The following is a 22480-nucleotide window of genomic DNA, read 5'->3' on the forward strand; positions in this document are numbered from 1 at the left end:
CTGAACCTCTATAAAGTCAATCACTCTCCAAATTGACTTGTAGCATTGTCACCGGGCATTGTGTCAGCAAGTAACGTAGCCTGACTAGGGTTTGTGGTAAAACTTTTTCTGATGATTGAGGTTCAGGAAGGCACTAAAATAAATTAGTTCTGTGAACAGTTGATATTTACTAAAGCTTTGTGGTAATAGCATACCTATACTCCTCGATTTTCAATAAAATTTATTCCTTTGTTTTAGCAGTGGTAAACTACCCTAGATTAGGAAAATGCTTCTGACTCTCTGTAGGAGAACTTGCACTTGAAGTGGTTTTAAAAATAGGTCAGAAATATATTTGCACTCATCTCGCTTGTTTCCTCTCCTGATTCACGACGAACTAGGGGCAATATTAAACTCATTGAACAACTAGCGTGGCACCTGCTGACCAATTAGAAAAACAGGAATATTTAAACCACACTAGTGTGTACCGCTGCATATCATTGGCCAGAAGACCAATGTCCAACTATTGTAAAATAGAGCAGAGCAAACTGGCTTCTTCGGAAATAAGACACATTCTAACTTTCAGTTCAATCTAGTTGATTCTAATGCTTTAAAATGTCATATGGTAACAGGAGGATTATTTCTATTCTAAAATATAAAATATGAATGATAAAGTCTTCTTTGAAATATTTTTTCAAATTCTGTAAAATTTGGCCAAACTGGAGCTATACATTTTTCTTCCTTTTCAGATAATCAAGGTTAAAATAATTTTAAAAACTCTGAATATTAGAGCAACCATCCCACATATGCTGGAATCTGTATGTCAATTGCTCATTCAAATAGGCTTAGGACCACAGTCCAAATGAAGGACAGGAAACATTAGTGCCACAGAAATAGAGGAAAAGCCATTCCGTAATCCTGAGAAGGCTTCAGGGAAGAAGGGAGGAGTATCAGAGTAATCACGGTGGGGTCAGAAATAACAAGGGTGTGACTTCAAGAACCAAGCCAAGTGAATACAATCATGATTTATCTGTATACATCAATATCCTCCACAGAAAATAACATTGTGAAGAAAGACATTGAATTAGCCATCAACCATGACAAACAGCCATGAGTTAAAATGTCTACAGAGCTCTGTGGTGCTAATAATCCGACTAATTTTCACTGAACGAAAGATCCAAGAGGGTTAATTAGTGTTGGTGATGAGCCAAGTACAGACAGAAAACCAGACTGAATTTTCACTTCATGAGCTAATTAGTTTTAATTTAGAGCTATTTCTTACATAGTTGATCCCTGGAGGACCTACTATGTGCAACATCCTAATTGAACAGACCGCTCTGCTTTCCTACTAGTCCTACAAAATTTACGTGTATCTTTCCCAATCTGCCTTTCTACCAATTTTTGCCTAGTGTGTGACTTTATGTAGGTGTCACTGTGAAAATGGAGGTGGGAGGTGTGGGAGAGAGGGGAGTGGCTGTTCCAGGTTTAATAACGTTTTTCATCCACACTAGAAAGAGGTGTTACAACTTCTACTAACAATTTGGCCAAAATTAACTCAGTATGTATGAGGCTGCTTTTCCCTCAAACGTATTAGCATTATAATACTTGGTCATATAGCCTGGTTTATTTTTCTAAGTTTAGGGTAGAATCTATTGGGGAAGAAAAGAGTCCCCATGAATTCCCTACTTAAGCAATAGTGAATATAATTAAAGGTCACTGCAATGGGGAAAAAGAGTTGTGAAATAGGTGAATGCAGTCTCCTTTTTAGGCTCAGCTTATTTCTCCAATCCTTTCCCAGCCACCCGAGTCCCTTGTGGGACTCACTGACTGCTCCCCTCGGATCTGCCCCTCCTCCCTTAGCTCTAAACATTTTCACATTTCCACAAGGTTTTCAAAGTGTGCCTGTCCCCAGTTCTATTCCCTGAGAGCCCTCCTTTCTACTCTATCATCAGATATTCTAATTGTTGCTAATCTGCTAATTGGCCAAAATATAATAATGTTAATTTGGAGAAAATATACAATCAATCTTCAAGATTTGTTGATTGTGTTTTTGTGAATTTGCGTACTGGCTAAAATATATTTGTAACCCCCAAATCAATACTCATAGTGCTTTGCAGTCATCACAGACGTGCATGGAGTGGGGACAATTTTGAGATGCCTGGTGTGCAAGTTCCCAGCTGAGGTCAGACAAGTTGACAGTCTGCCTACTTGTTTCAGCTCTCATACAGTAAAACAAGCGTCCCTTTCACAGTTTATTTAGTGCCACATTTTTTGCATTTTTGTGTTTTTAGGTGGTAGATTCTCTGTTTAAAATGGCCCCAAGCATATTGCTGAAGTACCGTCTAATGTTCCTAAGCTCAAGAGGGCTGTGATGTTAAGATAAGCCACATTCATGCGTGAGTTACAGCACTGCTGGCTGGTGAGTTCAATGTTCATGAATCAACAATACATATTAAATAAGGTGTCTTTACACAGAAACTTACATAAAACAAGGTTATGTATTGATCACTTAGTGAAAATATTGTGACCAGAGGCTCACAGGAACCTCACCCTGTATTTCCTCTAGACGTAATTCTTTAGTATTCACTAATCCAGTGTTTGCAATCACTTTATGAAATAAAACTACCAGAATAAGAAGAATAAACTATATTTACTTCTTCCCATAAAAGTATTTGCAATAGTTTAGGGTTACAGATTAAAATGCAGTCAAGTAGCTAAAGGAAGAATTAAAAAACAAGCAAAAACTGAATCATGTAGTCTAGAAGGAGAGAGAGGTAAGTAGTTTAATGAGAGAATGAGAGAACTTTTGATGCCTATTATATTTAAGCAAAAAACTGAACTCTGACAGTCCAGGCAAAAAAGATAATGAGTACCATAGCTTTTCCTATCAGATTAAAGAAAATATATCAGTTCACTGGAAGAGATATGTTTTTTTTCTATTATTACATTCTAAGAGTAACTTTATGGCACAAAGGGCATAATAGATAATGTTTCTTTTTTTTTTTTTTAAGATTTTATCTATTTATTTTTTCCCCCCAAAGCCCCAGTAGATAGTTGTATGTCATAGCTGCACATCCTTCTAGTTGCTGTATGTGGGACGCGGCCTCAGCATGGCCTGAGAAGCGGTGCATCGGTGCACGCCCGGGATCCGAACCTGGGCCGCCAGCAGCGGAGCGTGCGCACTTAACCACTAAGCCGCGGGGCCAGCCCAGTAGATAATGTTTCTAATTGTAGTTTTGTAAATGATATAAAAATGGACCTTATATGATTGGTTTTATATTGACAATAACAAAGCTGAAGGCACTAATACTATTTCGTTGTTCTATGAAGGCATTTCTATAGGAATCTAAAGTTCTGTATATTGTGGGACGTTGACATGAAATGCAGTACTATTGCACATAGTATGCTGACATTTACATTCCAAAGAGCTTCAGATGAAATTATTGGAATGGTGGAATTGCCCAGTTTTCTGGTAAATTGGAAGGGGAGATACGTTCAAGCAGGCTACTCTTTTGGTGCCTCTAAAATCACTGTGGAAAGGGGACATCTGTGTTTGCCTATGGATTGAACAGTCAACATGGGGCAGCTCAGAAGAATGAGGAAGGCTATGGCCTCCAACCCGTACCAGTTGGAGTACCACTTAAGAAGATGATGTTAATTATAAATATCATGTTGATTATGAGGTTAGATAAACCTGTAACTGCCCCTCCAAGTGTTGACTCTTAAATATCCGTGCTCCTTTTTGTTTATTAGTTCATCCTACCACTGGTGCTAATAATTTTCTGATAAGATTTGGAGGAAGGTATAAAGTATAGGCTCAAATAGTGAGTAAAGAAATGTTAAGGAAAAAAAACAAAAGATTCAGCAAAAGCTTATAAATTCATTTAAACCTCCTCATATATATTTCATGGATTGAGTGTTGATGCCCAGATTCTTGAGCTTAATTTGTCCTGATTTGATTATTAACCCAATTCTTGTCAGAATTTATAAAAATAAGTGTTTATGGCTGTTTTGTAACCCTACATTATCAACAATTTTTTGTATAGAGATATTTATATTGAGTATTGGGCCTTTGTATCATTAAAATAGTAAATGGGAAAAATTCATGGAACTTATTCATAAATAAATGTACATATATTTCCCCAGACTCTAGATCAGGAGACATTTAAGTAAGAACAGGCTACTAACCTACAAGGCAAAAAAATGAGGGCTTTGGAAAACTGAGAGAAAAAAATTTTTAACCATCATAGTTTGTAAAAGGTATAAACAATTCAATTTCCCTGTTTTTAAAACTAAGAAGAGTAAACAAAAAACCCAATTCAATTAGGTATAACAAATACAATTAAACAGAGAAGCAATTTGATTTATTGGAAATAATATGAGTTTTATGTAGATTAATGACTGGCAGTACCTTACCAGAATGTAATGCATTCTGGAAAATATCTACTGAATCAAACATGTAAATATAAAAAATAAACAAGCAAATTTCATGGTATAATGTGGGGTGATAAGGGGTGGGGAGATGCAGGGGTGTCTGTTTCCAGGGAGCTAAGAGTAATACAGTAGTTCCCCCTTATGCATGGTTTTGCTTTCTGCGGTTTCAGTTACCCACAGTCACCTGTGATCCAAAAATATTAAATTGAAAATTCCAGATATAAACAATTCATAAGTTTAAAATTGTGCGCCGTTCTGAGTAGAGTGATGAAATCTTGTGCCATCCCTCTCTGTCTCGCTCAGCACATGGATCATCCCTTTGTCCAGTGTATCCATGCTGTATACACTACCTGACCACTAGTCACTTAGTAGCCGTTTGGGTTATCAGATCAACTGTTGTGGTATCGCAGTGCTTGTGTTCAAGTCACCCTTACTTTACTTAATAATGGTCCCAGAGTGCAAGAGGAATGATGCTGGCAATTTGGATATGCCAAAGAGAAGCAATAAAGTGCTTCCTTTAAGTGAAAAGGTGAAAGTTCTCGATTTAATAGGGAAAGAAAAAAAATCATATGCTGAGGGTGCTAAGATCTACGGTAAGAACAAATCTTCTATCCACAAAATTGTGAAGAAGGAAAAAGAAATTCTTGCTGGTTTTGGTGTCACCTCAAATATGTATGCATAGGAAAAAACATAGTATTTATAGGGTTTGTTGCTATCTGCAGTTTCAGGCATCTACTGGGGATCTCGGAACATATACTCTGTGGATAAGGGGCGACGCCTATCATATGAAATCCTCAATTACTTTTAGCTTTTTAGACACAATCTTTGATGGTGTAGATCTAGCATTTTACACATATTCTTTAATTTTGTTCTTTTGAAGAAAATGCACCCCTTCATAAGGAATAAAGAAGAGAATAAATAGAATATATAGATAATGGCACAAACTGCTCTACAAAGATGGCGACTAACACTGACAAATGGAGCCATTGCCTGGCCAACAGCATCTCTGGGGCATAGTTTTAAATGTTTATTCCTGAGTTGATTTTTAAAAAGCCTGAATTTGGACTTGTAATACTGGCTGCTCAGAAGAGTGCATGTGTAATGGAGAGAGTACAAAGTTTGAACATGAGGAAATCAAGGCTTGCCTTACCTTTAGCCTGCCCGGCTCTGGTTGCACTTGAGTTGCAAAGGACGGTTACCTGCCTTACCACCACTCCCATCCCAACATCTGCCAGAAATCCTGACAACTATTCAGGGAGTCTGTAGCTCTCTTCTCAATGGGATGATGGCTTTTGGTCAACTGTTTTTAAAATTACTAATTTTAAAGACTCTTGAAAGTCTTGTCATTGTCATGTCCAACAGATAACCCCTTCTTCCCACTCTCCACACCCTACCATATAAAGAAGGTGGATTGCTTGAGAATGTATAGAATGTGTAGACCAAAGCAGGTTTTGGAGAAATCTTTTAAGAGTCATTCAGAATAGAAAACTAAATAGCCTCTAACATATTCCCGTCTCTGATAAGCTACGAAAAAAGTACGGTTTGATAAGTTAAGTGACATTCTGCTTCTCCCTGGCAAATATTTACTCATAGTATTTAAACAATAAATTAGCTAAAGGTAGGCTCAGGTTAGAAACTGAATTTAACTGGTTAAATCCTTTGTAAATTAGTAAAGCGTCCTCTCCACACATAAACCATCAGTCATATTTTCTAGTAAGACCCCCAATTCCGAAGAACAAATTAGCAACTCCTAGATTATCTCATTTTGTACCCTGTCCAAAAACAGATGAATCGGGGTCAGTCATATTACAAAAATGTCTTCCCTTCTAAAAAATAATTTAACAGTTTGTCTAAAAAGCAGACACCCAATTTTATTCTAAATATGCAAACGTTTGTATAAATGTCATTTATAAACAACTGTCCTGGAACACAAACTTTGCATAAAGTGAAGTATACCTGTATATTTACTTAAAAACAAACAAAATACTTACTCGGTGTGTCGTGTTTCTGAGTGACTGATGTTAGTATATGAAAGCGCTTATTCATCGCTCTTCCTTTTTGCACTGATTTTTATGCCCAAAAACAAATTTCCTGACTTTAGGAATACATATTCTGAAAGACAGTAGTGTTGTCTTGCATTTAAAAGCAACAGGCTGTGATTCTGACAGACCTGGATTCAAACCCTAGGCCTGCCAGTCATTAGCTGTGTGGTCTTGGGCAAGTTCATTAACCTTTCTGAGTTTCAGCCTTTTCATTTGCAAAACTCCCAAGGATTATTATCAGGATTAAATTAACTCATGTATGAAAGTGCTTAGCATAATAGCAACTCAACAGGAGGTTGCTAATATTAATTCCAATGATAGTCTGGCAACTCAACAAGTAATCGTTAATATTAATTCTACTTACATCTAACTACACTGAAAAACCAGAGTATAATAGAATAAAGTGTTTGGGAAAATTCCTATCAGTTTTGTTTTCTAAGTTTATCATATGTATTAGTTTTGTCTCCCTATATTCTTTTCTCTTGTTAGAAATTACTTATTTTTAAATTTTACAATTTTGTTTAAAAAATATGTAATACATTTATGTGGTTCAAAGTTCAAAAGGCACAAAAAGTATGAGTGAAAAGTACCCTTCTCTTCTTGCCTTCTGTCTAGTCCCCCCCCAAGAAGCAAGTCTTCAAAATCTATTTTATGCATATATAATTAAACATTTGGATGCACATATTCTTCTTTCTCCCCCCTCCTTTTTTTTTTGGTGAGGAAGATTGGCCCTGAGCTAACATCCATTGCCAGTCTTCCTCTAGTTGCTGAGGAAGATTAGCCCTGAGCTAACATCTGTGCCCATCTTCCTCTATTTTGTATGTGGGACGCTGCCAGAGCATGGCTTAATGAGCAGTGCGTAGCTCCATACCTGGGATGGGAAACTTCGAACACTGGGCCACTGAAGCTGAATGCGCAAACTTAACCACTATGCCACCATGCCGGCCCCTCCTCTTTCTCCGTTTTTTTGCACAAAAGTTAGCATACTGTTTAGGGTTGCCAAATGAAATACATGATATCCAGTTAAATGTGCAATATTTGGGAAATGCTTACGCTAAAAAATTAATTGGTGTTTTATCTGAAATTCAAAGTTAGCTGAGTGTCCTGAATTTTATTTGCTAACTCTGTCGTCTCTAAATTCCTATTCACGCTGTTCTGCATCTTGTTTGTCTGTTTTCGGCTTTTGATTTTTTTCACGTTAGAATAAACTGGGATGATTTTAAAACTCTTCGTACCCAAGCCACACACTCCAGACCTATTTCATCAGAATCTCTAAGGGTTGTATTTGGGCAACAGTATTTTTTTTGAGTGATTGTCTTTAAATGAGGAATAATTTATGCAGAAAATAAGTGTACCCATTTTAAGTGTACAGTTCAATGAGTTTTGACAAATATATACACTGTTTTTACTTAGCAATATATTTTGGCAATTATACAAAAATCAGTTCTTAAATTGTAAACCCTTTAGAACAAGCATTATATTTTATGCTACTTCCTTATAGAACTTGAGCACTCTATCAATGTTTCAGATAAATACAGGTTGACTAGCAACAGAGTCCTTATTGCAGTCATTATTTAATTTAATGCACAAAATGAGAAATGAGAAGTGTTATTAATGAGTGTCTGCAATTGCAACACTAATTACAAAGAAATGCAAAGGTTGCCAAGAAATTGTTGCCAATAGTGCTTTATGCCGAGAACATCTCCACTTACTCAATGTCTCCCCATTGGCTAAGTGGTAAACCAGGTGCTTTACATATGCTGTATGACCCCGTTTACACAGGAGGGATCTGAAACAGGTTAAATAAGTTGTTTAAGTCACGCAGCTAGTAATTGGAGGAGCTGGGATTCAAACCATGTCTGACCCCAAAGTCTTGCCAGGGTCACATCCCAATCTGACCTAATTTTGAGATTCCACCTTTCTTAATACTATTCAGAAACTCCTATTTTTAATTTGGAAAAAGATTCAGAACAGCTGTTTCTGTTTCTCAGTGAATGGCTATCTCAGCGAAAATGCCTTCTAGACAGAACCAGCCAAGAGAAATCAAACAGGTAAAATTCCTTCGGGTTCAAGTTTCTTTCATCTCTATAAAGCCTTTACCAGGTAGTTCTGGATTTTGTGTTTGTTGGTTCACCTGCCTTGGATCACCTGAGCGTTAAGGGCTTATGCAAAAAGAGTTGAACAGACATAAGGATGAGTTGCGATTTAGGGGGAAAGGAAGCAGTGTCTTTTGCTAATGAACCTTATCTTTCTGCTCAGATTGTGTGTATATCATATGCATGTCTTGATGTGTGACTAAATGAAGGAACTGAATTAAAATACTAGGGGTGGATATCTTGTTCCTGCGCATGCCAAATATTTTCTTTCTCTTCCTTTTTGGGCATGTTTTATGAAATGCATGACGTAGAGACAGACCACAAACTTTCTAGTTTCTGCAGCAGAGAATGGAATGTGAGTATCTGTTTCAAGGTCATTTCCTGATAATGATATCTTCCAGTAAATTTGAGGCATAGATTCAGGGAGGAGAGAATAAACTGAATTCTATTCCTGGCTCAGCTGCTTTCATCTGTCTCCATATTTACAGCACTTACGAAAGCCTCTTGCATATATGTAGTTGATGTTCAGTCAATATTTGTTGAACTGTCTTCACATTCTCTTTTAAAACCAAGGATATGCTGTGTTCTGGGTAGTTTGGCAATATGGGGATGTCAGTGGGGCTGAATCTGCAAGTAAAGTTATCATTGAATCCGAGACCCTAGAACTGCAATGGGATCCTAAACTCTCTTAATTTTGACAATTTCAATTCGCCTAGAAGCGTCTTTAGAAGATCAACTAAACTTGAAATCTTAACATTCAGCAAAAAGTAGATGAGAAAGAACTCGTTAAGGTCCAGTGAGTTTTAGAGAGAGCTTGAGGCCTGGCGGTCTATGGCAAGTGTGGACTTGGTAAAAAAAAAAAAAATCCATGAAACCACAATTTGAGTGATTCCAGTACTTTGGAATTGGGTTTTGGCCCAGAATTCAAAGGATAGTGCTGTGACAGCAAGAAAGAAATTGAAAATATAGTTTTCTCTAAAGACTATGAAAGAAGTAAAAAAAATGAAAACCAGATAAATTTGTTATGGCACAAAATTGGGGTTTTTTTGCGCAATGCGCATAAAAAAAGCCAATTATTATGGCATCAGCTTTTGGGGAAAGAAATCAGCTTTATTGCTAGATTGATCTGCAAGGAGACAGGAACATATGCTCTCAGATCTGTCTCCCTGATCCAGAGCTTGGGGCAACATTTATAGGATCAAGGGCAGGGCGGTCTGAAGTGTGGAGATAGATGAGTGGAGGTAAGGAGGAGTGAGGTAATTGATGATCTGCACAAGTGTAGTCAAGCTTCATTGCCTCTTTTTAGGACACACGTTCACAAAATGATGGTGTCACCATGATCTGAGGATGGAGTTTTTAGCTCCTAGACGTCAAAAAGGTCACTCATTGAGGATTCGCCCAGGCCCAGTTGATGGGTTGGTGGTCTCAACTGGCCTGACCTGGACAAGGGGTCTCAGTTCCTGAAAAACCATTCTTAATTACTCTGTTGATAAGATGGGGTCACTTGAGCTGGTCCTGGAGGGCCCTCAGTTACAATCTTCTTAATATTTCATTAATTCTCTTAGTGTTTTGTTAATTCTATGAATTGGTCTGAAGATTCTTAATTCTTTTTCAGAAGTTTCACAGTCATGTGTGCTTTCCCATACAGTGGGTTCTCTTCATGTGTATTACAACCTTCTTTTGGTTGAAGGACTAGCCTTTATAAGCTCAGAATGATATATAGTTCTTGTTGGGAGATTATAAAGTTCCCCTTTATCCTGCTCAGGCCTTTTATTGTCTCACTTCTAATGTTTTCACCTCACTTCCTCCTCTTTCTTCAGACCACCTGCATTTGAATTTTTGGTAGCATTTTGCCTGTGGCTTCTTTTAGATCTCGAGTCAAATAATGCAAGTCTGTCTTCATAAATTCTAGCTGAACAATTTGGTATTTCTCCTTTATGGCTCACCGTTTTATTACATCTTATTTCAACGCATGGCTTTAGACTTAGTATATTAGCTAATGCAGATTATTGTAGATTCAATTAAATGCCACCAGTAAAGGGCGGAGTGGTTTTCCAAAGTTAATTATTTACAATAGCCTTTAAAATCTGAAGAGCTCAACAAATGTGGGCTGAGACTAGTTACAGTACAGGTATTTAGAATGTGTTATGACATCTTCAGGACCAGCTAGGAACAAAATTGTCAGGGAGGGGAGATAGGGACTTGACTTTGGACACCCCACCCCTCACCTTTTTTTAGTGTCCCTCTATCTGCCCATTGACTTTATTCTAAGGTTCTTCTCCACTTTCCCATTCAGGAATTTTATTAATACAAATATGCCCTCTTCTCATCTTTGACTCTTTTTCATTGTCCACGCAACAAAATGTTGTCTCTCTTTTTACCAGGTACTCTGTTAATCAAAACCTGCCTTGGAAGACTTAGTTTAGGTGGCAGTGGGAGGTAATGTGTTTGAGTTAACCTAATCAACACTAATGAGTGAACTAGTTAACATATTACCTCCTTGGTAACTTCTTGCCCTAATCCAGTTAACATTACTTCTTTCCACTAGGCCCATTAGGAATGTCTATTCATGAGGATTCAGGCACTGTGGCTGGGCAGATGCTGGGGTCCAGGATCGTGTCTCAGTACATCTCAAGAAAACTGTCTACAGAGGCCGCTTAGAGAACAACTATGGAAAAACAGTAACGGAAAACACAAGAGATTTTCTAGTAGTTTGCCTTTGTTACACATGGGGGAAGATTAACCATAACTTTCATTTGAAAAATATATGGAGGTTGAAAAATAAAGCAGATGAATTAAGTAAGAAAAATTTTAATCCTCTATAAGATCTCTATATTATTGGTTCTGAGAATTCAACAAAGCAGAAATTTGTCCCCAGGCAGACCTGCCTCCAGAATCCAACCCTTACTGAGCAATTAACGTATCCTCTGTCCAAGAATCAAGTGCAAAGTCAAAGCAGTGGCTCGTAGCAAACATCATCCTTCAGTTTACATACAATGTGAGTTATCTGCGTTCTATGGTGATAATGTTTTCTTGAATTTTCCTGAAACACTAGCTATTTTTACACATTTAAAATATTTTTCTTGCTTTTACTTGAAGTACAGATATTTTTATTATGTTTCCTCAAAAGTTGATGTCCAAGATAATGTGTTGCTCCATTAAAAGCCTTGCATATGGGATGGTAGAAATGAGGGTTTGAGCCAATGATTCTCTTGCATGAGGTTATGTGATATTTTGATTTATAAGAAATATATTTATTTGGTCATTCAGATGACCAAAATATATTTTTCATATATATTTGGTCTTCATCCACGTTTCCTGGCTCACACCTCCCAAAAGTCTTGGCATTTCCTAAGTGGTGAGAGCAATGGGAGTGTCTTTTGTCATAATATTTAGTCTCTTGTCCTCAGTTCCTAAAACACCTTCAGAGCCATAAAAGTGAAAAAGGTATCTTGTTATTGATAACAAGCCACTTTCCACCACAGCTGAGTTTATGTTAATAAGGTGACTTTTGGAAAGCACCTAAGAATGGGGGCTGGTTGCCAAAGAACCAACCATGAATAGAGGGTTGGAACTTTCAGTCCTACCCTCTGATTTCCAGGGAGGGGAAAAAGGCTGGAGATTGAATCAATCACTAATGGCCAATGAGTTAATTAATCATGCCAATATAATGAAGCCTCCATAAAAGCCCCAAAAGGAGGGGATTCAAAGAACTTCTGGGTTGGGGAACCAGAACACTTCCACCTGCCGCCATACTGGGCCCCACGCTCCACTAGGACAGAAGCTCCTTTGTTCGGGCCCTCGCCCTATGTATCTCTTCATCGGGCTATTGATTCATATCCTTTAATATGCTTTGTAATAAATAGTGAGTAAACAGGTTTCCTGAGTTCTGTGAGCCATTCTAGCAAATTAATCAAACCCAAGGAAGGGGTTGTGGGAACCTCTGATTTGTAGCTAGGTGCTCCAGAAGTACAAGTGACAACCTGGACTTGGATTGGCATCCTGAGTTGGAGGAGGTAGTTGGAACCTCCAATTTGTAGCTGTTCTGTCAGAAGCACAGATAAGATCCTGGGCTTGTGATTGGCATCTGAAGTGGAGAGCAGTCTTGTGGGACTGGGCTCTTTACCTGTGGAATCTGGTGCTATCTCCAGGTAGACAGGGTCAGAATTGAGTTGAATTCTCAAACACCCTGCTGGTGTCCAAGTATTCCTTGTTGGTGTTCGGAAGACTTCCTACACACACATTGGGTTGGATCCAGGAACCCAAAAGAGCTTCCCTCTTCAGTAATCTTACCTTGGAGCACTTGCATAAGACCCTTTCCTGCACCTCATCAAAATCCCCCATTACTCATTTTTACTGGACATGGTTCTGAAAACCAAGGAAGCAGAGGTAGGTATTAAGCTTTAGTGTCTTAAAAACAGCTATTAATAGAGTTGGAAACTGTATACTCACCCATCAGGGTCCTTTAATTCTATAACTTCATACTTAACTTGTGAGTTTTACATTGGTTTCTTCTTTGACCAATATATAAGGTAACTTTGATGGTAAAGATACTTTTTCTTATACAGATTATTCCGGATATTTTAGTGCACAACGTAAAGTTCCCCAAGGCCAGCAGTCTTTCTTATAGAACCACACTAAATTAGATCTCACAGGGCATATATTAGTGCATCCAGCAAATATCTGTTGAGCACTGATTTTGAGCTAGGCCCCAAAGAGAAGAAGGCAGGCGAGGATTCTGCCCTCCCAGGGCTTGCATTCTAGAGGGGAAAGCAAGTGATAATAAACGAGAAGGCAGATATCAACCCAGGAGAAGGGCTATACAAAAAATTAAAATAGGGAGGAGACACAGAAAGTAAATGGGAGACTTCTTTAGATTCGGGGACCCTACAAGATCTCTTTGATGATGAAACATTTAAACTGAGAACTGAATGATAGTAAGGAGACAGCTTGCGAAAATAGAGGCAGAGGAAAGGTAATTGGCAGAGGGAACAGCCAGTGCAAAGGCCTTAAGATGGGATGAAATGTGGCTCCTTCAAGAAATAGAGAACAGTCTGCCAGGTCATACAGCACTCTGTGGGGCAGAAGATAAAAATAAAACTTTAGGTTTTATTTGCAGTTGGATGGAATGCCACTAGAAAATTTCAAGCAGAACGGTGCCGTGGTCTGACTTACATTTTTAAAAGATAAGTCTGCTTATTACGTGGAGAGTGGATGGGGGAAGGCAAAACTGGAGGCATGAAGCCAAGTGAGGAGGCCCTTATTAGTTGCAGTGACCACAAAGTTTGTTCAAATTAGGACGGTTCTGAGAGGGAAAGGGGGCGCTGTGAACAGAATAGGAGGTGGACACTGGGCCTGAGCATCCCAGGGCGTGTGGTTGCTTTAGCTTTTACAGTTGTCTTGGAAGGATGAGAGAGGCAGAACCTGTTATGCTATTTCATTGAATCCGCACAATAAACTCTCTGTGCCCAGCACATAGTAGGTGCCCAATAAACGTTTGTTGGGTGAGTGAATGAGTAAATTCGTGGATCTGGGGGAGGTTAGTATCCTTGCTTTAGAAATGTTGCTGTGCTACAAGTATATTGTAAAGTCTAATTTTGATTATAAAATCCAGTCTTTCTTCAATATCTTACCTAATACCTCATTATGGTCACTTTCTAAATGTTTCTAAACCATCTCACATGTATTTCCATTTTCTTCCTTCATTTCCTTCTCTCACCTGGGTTTAGTGTCCTACATACAGAGGTTCTGTAAACGTGTTTGCTGTACTAGTTTTTATCAAAGGCAGGAATCGGAGAGGCCGTTGACAGTATAAGAGTCCCCAGGCAACTTTTTGATCTTTCCTTTGAAGTACCTGTGCCTCATTTAATGCCCTATCTGGTGAGACCTCCACCTGGGCAATCTGTCAGGGTTCATTTAACAAGGCCGGGGGTTGTGTGGTGCCCTAACATTCCACTTGCTCCTTTTACAAAAGACCCCCTCCTCTGTCCTCTTCTGCCCATCTAGGAAATTAGTACCGCCTTACTCCCAGGTAAAGAGATCTAGGAATCATTTCCATAGTACCCAGCACACTCTTTACAGGTAGAGTCGCTTCTGCATGTTGGATAACTTGCACCAAATTCTCAACAAAAAAGATGATCTCACTCTCCTACTTTGAATTATAGGCATAGAAAAAATCCAAATTTGTATATTTTATAAAATTTGTATTGTAAATTGTATATATTTCTGGCTTACTCCATAAACATTCAGAGCAGACATACCTTCTGACAAGAACAGGTTAAATATAAGACAGGCTTTTAGGGAGTGTATGCACAGACCTAATGATCTTTCCATGCTTGATGTGCCTGTGTGCATGTGTGTATATGCATGAGTGTGTGCATGTGTGTGTATGCACGAGTGCGTACATGTGTGTGTATGCATGAGTGTGTGCATGAGTGCATGCATGCATATGTGCTCATTATGACCCTGCCGATCCTTTACAATCAATACCTGATGTAACCCAGTCAATGCTGTTATGCTGGAGAAAAAATGTTCCAGCTGGCATTCTTATACTCATTCCTCATATTTTATCCTACTTAGTGGTATTGCTTAAGAAAATGTAAACCTATCTACCATGAGCTCTAGTATATCATTTGCTGACATTTGTGGTCATTCGAGAAGGACACCTTACCTATGATTGGATTTATAAACTAGTTTCTGCTTTAGATCCCAAGGAAAGTCAGCTTTTTCAGATGATGTTGAAAGATTTTAAGGTGTGTTATATCATAGTCCCACCCTTTGCTTAATTAGGAGAAAGACAAGGGGCTTAATATTAGCCTGTGTTTATCATTGTATAAACATGAACTAGAAGATTAGCTGCTGAATAATGTTATCAGAGAAGTGCAGAGCCAACTTTATTCTGAAATATAAATCCCCTAATAATCAAATACAATGGTATATTCACCTTAATGTATGCAACAGAAATATATAGATAGAACAAATGTGAAACTTCTCTATTTTGTTATTCTTTGTAACTAGAATTTATACTCCTGAAATTTAATATGCAAGCATTTATCTTTCATAATTTTGCCTCTTTTTGTAATAATAATACCTACCAAAATGTGCTCCGATTTCAGCAGGAAAACTTTCAGCTTAGCTATAAGGAACCCCTCGCTTGCAGTTAATATTACTGGAACCTTAGGAAATAAGACAGTGAAAGAAAGATGTTTGGATTTTCCTTTTAAAAAAATTAATGGAAATGATAAAGGAAGAGCATTCTTTGATGTTGGGGAAATAGATTGATTTCCAAGAATTTCTTTGAGACACAGACCTTCCGTAAACTAGAAAGCATCAGATACAGTGAATGTATTCTTTGTGTCAGTTTACTGTGAATTTTTTTTCACCAAAATGTTAACATTTACCTTTAGTATTTGGACTTATTGTAGTAAATTATGATGTTTGTCTCTTTGTTCAAAAATACCAGAAAGTAAAATGTAAATCTTTAGTGGAAAATATAATCATGTTTTTCCTTGGGCAGGAGTGGACTTCAGGGAGGTGATTTTGCAGAGATGAGATATAATATAACCTAATCTCTATTCCTGCAGCAGGCCACAAGCTTTCCTCTCAGGTCAACGGTGGAAAATACAGGCAAAGCTAATTTCCTAAGAACTGTCTTATAACAAATCTTGGTTTATATAAACTCTCCAACTCTTGGTGTTTATTTCTTTGCTGAAGACATGATTCTTTTTCAGTGAGAACAGTCACTACGGATGTGAACAGTCAAGTGAGTATGTTTCCACACGGAAGTCTCTTTCTCAGTTTAAGGAAAAGTTGGACAAAAGCATAATGCAAAATTCTGAGTAGCAACCTTTCTATAAGTGTAATTTCAGTAAACCACTCGCACTTTTGAATATTTCATGACTTTTCTCAACCCAAAATCGTTACTAACCGAAAATGTTCACCAACTCTACAGTTACAAATATTGTAGAACAGCAAATCGCACTGCCCTTCTAGTACTCTCTCCATTGTCAGAAACTTAGCAGGCTCTGAGTGAGGCACTAACCAGCTGCTTTCTGCTCTCTTCTGACTAGACTTGAAAATGCACCAAACAGCAGGGAAAGGTGGGCATAGCTGTAAATGTCTTTGTGCTAATGATGACTTTTCTTTTCTCACCGATAACAGTTGGGGGGTGAGCGTTGTCAAAGACAAAATTATAAATGTTTTATATCGGAAAATGCTAGGTGACTTTAAGACATGGTCAGTTGATTAGGTTACTGCCAAGAAGTAAACAATAGACTCATTAAAGCTGTAATTAGTCATTGTTGACATATTGTATTTTTAATCAGAGCTCAGCGGGGGATAAAGTGGCTGAGATAATCTAGTGCCTTGTTAAGCAGAAGCAAAACCAGCTTTTAAAAATGTAGCCATGCCTTTTACTTGGGATTTCTATACCACCTTTGTTCTGAGAAATTTGGTGACTTCATTTTAGGCTATAAAGTAACCTACGTTAGTTGATGAGTTACTTTGTTTTTGTTACATTGTGTCATTGTATTTTTTTATGGTTCCCTGTTTCTTGACAAATCAAGTGTGGAGAGGAATTCATAGTGACTGAATGCATTGAGCCAGGTATTTTACATACTTCCAACTGCAGAGAAAGACTCAAAGATAAGAAGTGAAGTAATTTGCCCATGGCCACATGGTTGGTAAACGGCTAAAATTGAATTTATAAACCCAGGACTGTGGACTCCAACCTCTTACCGTTACATCACAGCCAACACTTGATCCTGCAGATCCAACCTCCTCAGCCAAGACCCCCAGAATGCTGCTTCTGCTTCCATTTAAGCCAAGTTTCCTATCGTCAATGACACTGGGTGCACATTCTGCCTCCAGGACCAGTGAGCGTTCTCCTCATCCCAATCCCTCTCTCTCCCCTTTCTCCATCATGCTCCAGCTCTCATCGCACCTCCTCTATGAAGCCCTCCTGATTATTTCTGCCCCCACCTGCACATCCCTTTATGAATTTTTCTCTCTCCTCTCAACACCTGTCCGACTTAGAGCCCTAGATTTTTTGGTGTAGACTTCCTTTCAAATAACTTATCAGATGAAGGGATTTAACATTTATTTTCTCCCCAACCACATAAGGGTTAAGAACCGTGTATAGTGCCCTTCTTTGTTTTCTATTCGGCCTCAAATCATACGTATTGCAGAAATAAAATTCCAGTTTAGAAATTTCAATTAACATAAGCATCTACATAATGTTGAAGGAGCCCTTGTGAGACAAATAATCACTTTCTTTGGACTAACTCCAGTCTTTATAGATATAATCTCTCTTTTCCAGCATTTATTAAGCTCATAAATGCTTCTGGTTAAATATCAGCTAAAACAATGACCAGCCAACATTCTTTTCCTAAAGAGGTCTTGGATTTTTTATCTTTCTTATTCTGTGAATTACCTAGAATTATGTTCAAGAAAGAAAATTGTAATCATGTGGCACTTATCTTATTTTCATGGACATTTGCCCAAGAACACATAGATGCTATCTAATTTGGCTTCCTCACAGGGAGGCAGACTTTGTGGGCAGATATTTTGGTTAGATGTGCTTTCTCAGATAATGAAGCAAAGCAGTTGAAGTTTGGCATGACTTCCTCAAAGCAGCAGCCAGCCGGAAAATGAACCCAATTTGCAAGATTATTAGACCAATGTCTGAAAACTTAGTAAAACATCTTATTAAATGAGCACCTCTGACTTAAAACCACGTCTTTTTCCATGTGGAGACATTGTTTAGGAGTAGAAGCTTCAATTTACATATGTACACTTAATGTCCTTTCATATATCACATAACTCTACAGAGAAAAGAGATGGATTGACTGCCCTCATAGAGGATGGCAGGCCCTCGTCATGATGAGGGATAGGAACTGTCCTGTTACTGGCGCTAGTACTGGTTGGCCCATTGAGGTGGTGCCTATGGTGGGAAAGGAACCATTTTCCCAACTAGCCACTGTCTTAGGGAAAGATGTCTTCATGAATGTGGTCCACTCTTCTCTCCTATTACCTGTAGTGTGAGATTGAGGTTACCTCCAGCTGTGCAAATTAGGAATCATTCATTGGCAGTGAGGAGTCTCTGGGCTAAGAGGTAGGGCAGTGGTTCTCAAACTTGGCTGCATATTGGAATCACCTAGAAAGCATCGAAAAATACTAATGCTTTTGTCTCATCATCAGAATTCAGATTTACTTGTTTTGGCATATGGCCTAGGCATCAGGTAATTTTAAAAGCAGCCAAGTTTGAGAACCACTAAGTCGGAAAAACCCATTTTCTGGTCTTGCTGATTGATCTTAGGGAAGATGTTGGCCTCTTTGTGTATACTTACTAATCTACTTTATTTCATCACAAGATTTTCCAGCCTGGAAGAGATATAATATGTCAAAGATTCTTTCAATATAAGGCTTTGCAGAATTTCAAGGAATTTACATTTATTTCTCTTCCTCCCTAGCTGAAGTCCTGGCTAAAAGGACCTAGGAAAGGTTAGAAAAAAGGTATGACTCACTTATAAATAGTAAGTCATGCAGCCCACTTATGAAGACAAGTAGAATAGCTTTTCAGGTCAAATATTAAGTCTTTCAAAAAATTTTTGCAACTTAATTTATTGAATCCAAACATTGATGCAACATCTTCAGTGCATGTAGTATACGTGTTTACAGTGAGTAAAATAATTCTTTGGGGGCTACTAATTTTCAGGGAAACAAAATTTAGAATATGTGAGGGAATAAAATTATATGTAGCTGAGAAAGCATATTAAGGACATTGTAATAATGGGTTTCAGCAAAAGAAGGAATCCACTCACTGTATGCCAAGCTTTGCTGATCACAATCAGCAAGAGGAAATTGCTCTGAACTGTAACATGATCAAATTAGATAAACTGACTCCTTTCTTGACCAATGGGTTTTTCTACACTAGAGTGAGTTGCTGAAGGGGGTTACAAAGTCTCAACCTTCTGGAATACTTTCCTGTAGATGTGCCTCAAGGTAAAGAATGATGATGGAGAAAAATGGCTCCCAAACCTGGCTGCTCTTCTGTCATTGCTTAGTGGAATATTTAAATTCTTAGTTCCAGAATCTGCCTGTAGACATTCTGATTCAGCCCTTCTGGAGAGGCCCTAGAGTTTGTATTTGTAAACCCCCCAGGGAATGTTGACCATCAGTCAGGGTTGGGACCCACTGGATTATATGTGCACTCAAGTTCCATTCCAGTATTATTTCACAGGGGCCTGATAACCAAACTGCCCTGCTGTTTCTCAATGATTTTCGATTAGTCCTGATTTGTGAGCACATTTGCTCAGTAGATTGGCTCTCAGGACCCTGTCAAATAATTAATACTTTTATAATTAAGAAATTATTTTATTTATGAGAATTAGGATCATATAGTATATCCTACTATACTATAATCCGTTAGATTTCAGGGATGTATTATTGTTTGAATACACACAACATTTACTAATAAGTGGCTTCATTGTAGACAAATATTAATTAACACCTACCTAGTGGAGCTAAGTCAAATCAATTATTTTTAAGGTAATAATATTCTTACCTTGTTGAGTTTTTAAAATAACAGCTTTGTTGAGATATAATTCATATATCATAAAATCCACTCTTTTAAAGTATACAATTCAGTGGTTTTTAGTATATTGACAAAGATGTCCAGACATTTTGATCACACCTCCAAAAAAGCCTCATATCCATTAGTAGTTACTCTCCATTCCTCCTCTCTATATCCTCTGGCAAACACTATATTACATTCTGTCTCTATGGGTTTGCCTATTCTGAACATTTCATATAAATGGAATCATAAAATATGTAGCCTTTTTCTTCTGGTTTTTTCACTTTGCATAATGTTTTCAAGGTTCATCCATGTTGTGCCGCATATCCGTACTTCACTCCTTTTGTTGACTGAGTAATATTCCATTGTATGGCTATGCCACATTTTGTTTATATATTCATCCATTGATAGACATTTGGGTTGTTTCCAGTTTGGGGATATTATAAGCATTTGTATACAAGTCTTTTCAGGGACATATGTTTTCATTTCTTTTGGATGTAGACCTAGGAATATAATTGTTGTGTTTTAGGGTCACTCTATGTTTAACTTTTTGAGGAAGTGCCAAACTGTTTTCCAAAGTGGCTGCACCATTTACATTCACACCAGCAATACAGGAGGGCTCCATTTCTGCACATCTCTACCAGCACTTGTTATTGTTCATATTTTTATTATAGCCATCCTAGTGGGTATGAAGTGGTATTTCATTGTGGTTTTGATTTGTACTTTTCTAATGACTAATGCTGTCTTAGCATCTTGTCATGTGCTTATTGGCCATTTATATATCATCTTTGGAGAACAACATCTATTCAAATCTTTTGTCCATTTTTTAATTGGGTTATTTGTCTTTTTACTATTGAGTTGTAAGAATTCTTTATATAGTCTAGATTTGGGTCCCTTATCACATACATGATTTGCAAATATTCTCACCCATTCTGGGGGTTGTATTTTGCCTTGTTTCATGATGTCTTTTGAAACACAAAACTTTTCAGTTGTGATGAGATCCATTTATCTATTTTTTCTTTTGTCACTAGTACCTTTGGTGTTGTATCTAAGAAACTATTGCCGAATCTAAGGTTATGAATACTCCTATGAGTTTTCTTCGTAGTTTTAGCTCTTACATTTAGGTCTGTGATCCATGTTCTGTTAATTTTGGTGTGTGGTGTAAGGCAGTGGTTCAAATTCATTCTTTTGAATGTGGCTATCCAGTTGCCACAGCGCCATTTGTTGAAAAGGCAATTCTTTCCCCATTGAATTGTCTTGGCACACTTGTCACAATTGACCATAAATGCAAGAGTTTATTTCTGGACTCAATTCTATTCCATTGGTCTATATGGCTACCCTGAGGCCAGTGCCACACTCTATCGATTGCTGTAAATTTGTAGTAAGTTTTGAAATTGGTAAATATGAATTCTCCAACTTTGTTTTTTGTCAAGATTATTTTGACTATTCTATGTCCCTGGCATTTATGTGTGAATTTTAGGATTGGCTTATAATTTCTGCCAATAGGCAGCTAGATTTTGATAGTGATTGAGTTGAATCTGTAGTGTTGTTAGGTTGTTTTAAAGATTAAATTTGTTCATCCTTAGTACCTAGTGCTTAGAACAGTGCCTAATATTCCGTGAGGCAATGTAACTGTTGTTAGCTACCATTCTAGTATCATTTGAGTTGTCTCAAATATCCTTTCTAGTGGTTTGATACTTTTGTTATTTTTACTGCAATTGTCTTGTGTGCAGCATTTTTCTCTTCATAGTCACAAATTGCTTTCTTTGGTAAAAATTATTATATTTGTATGCAAGTTCTGTTAATTGGTACATTCTATTAGAATTGCCTGAGCATAATTCTTACCTCTCTGGAGAAGCAATCATAAAATCCTGCATTGTAACATTGTAGACAGGCATCTGTGAAGTTTCTCATTACTATTTCTGAATTTCATGAAGCCTTTAACTTAAGAGTGATATCTAAAAATGCTCTTATTCCAAGCCATAAAAGAATTATTCTCCCATTCACTTAATACACTGTAAATTGGGCTAGAAGGCAGCTTTTTAATTTAAATCATCAATGTGAGCTGAAGGCTAATGTGTACATTTAAGGTGAGAGTTCTTCTTTGATTCTCTTGCTCACTGCAGAGATATGTCAGCATCTACTGGGCTTCTTTTGGAGATTTTGGAGGGAAATGCCAAAATCATGCCTTAGAGTTGGGTAATTTAATGTTAAATGCTTAAAACCATTTTGCGGTGGATCTAGAAATACTGCAATAGAACATACAGGCCAGTTCACTGAAAGACCCTCTCAGCTGGTTATTAAGATATCTAAGCAATCCTTATTATGGTAATTATGTGGCTTTATTTCAAAACTGGAAT

At 37.7% G+C, this 22480-nt stretch overlaps 1 protein-coding gene across 2 annotated transcripts in view; it reads left to right on the forward strand.

Moving 5' to 3' along the window:
• RAB27B (RAB27B, member RAS oncogene family) overlaps positions 1–22480 on the forward strand; it is a 58595-nt gene that overhangs the window by 14275 nt on the left and 21840 nt on the right. Inside the window, exon 2 of one of the 2 annotated variants that reach the window (XM_087439256.1) lies at positions 2268–2395. The exons of the other annotated variant lie outside the window; for it this stretch is intronic. The gene's annotated coding sequence lies outside the window, so the exon portion shown is untranslated. The remainder of the gene's footprint in view (positions 1–2267; positions 2396–22480) is intronic. 2 annotated transcript variants of the gene reach the window in all.

Source organism: Ceratotherium simum, chromosome 14 (genome assembly GCF_057802395.1).
Source record: "Ceratotherium simum simum isolate JZ-2026a chromosome 14, ASM5780239v1, whole genome shotgun sequence".
Lineage (NCBI taxonomy): Eukaryota > Metazoa > Chordata > Mammalia > Perissodactyla > Rhinocerotidae > Ceratotherium > Ceratotherium simum.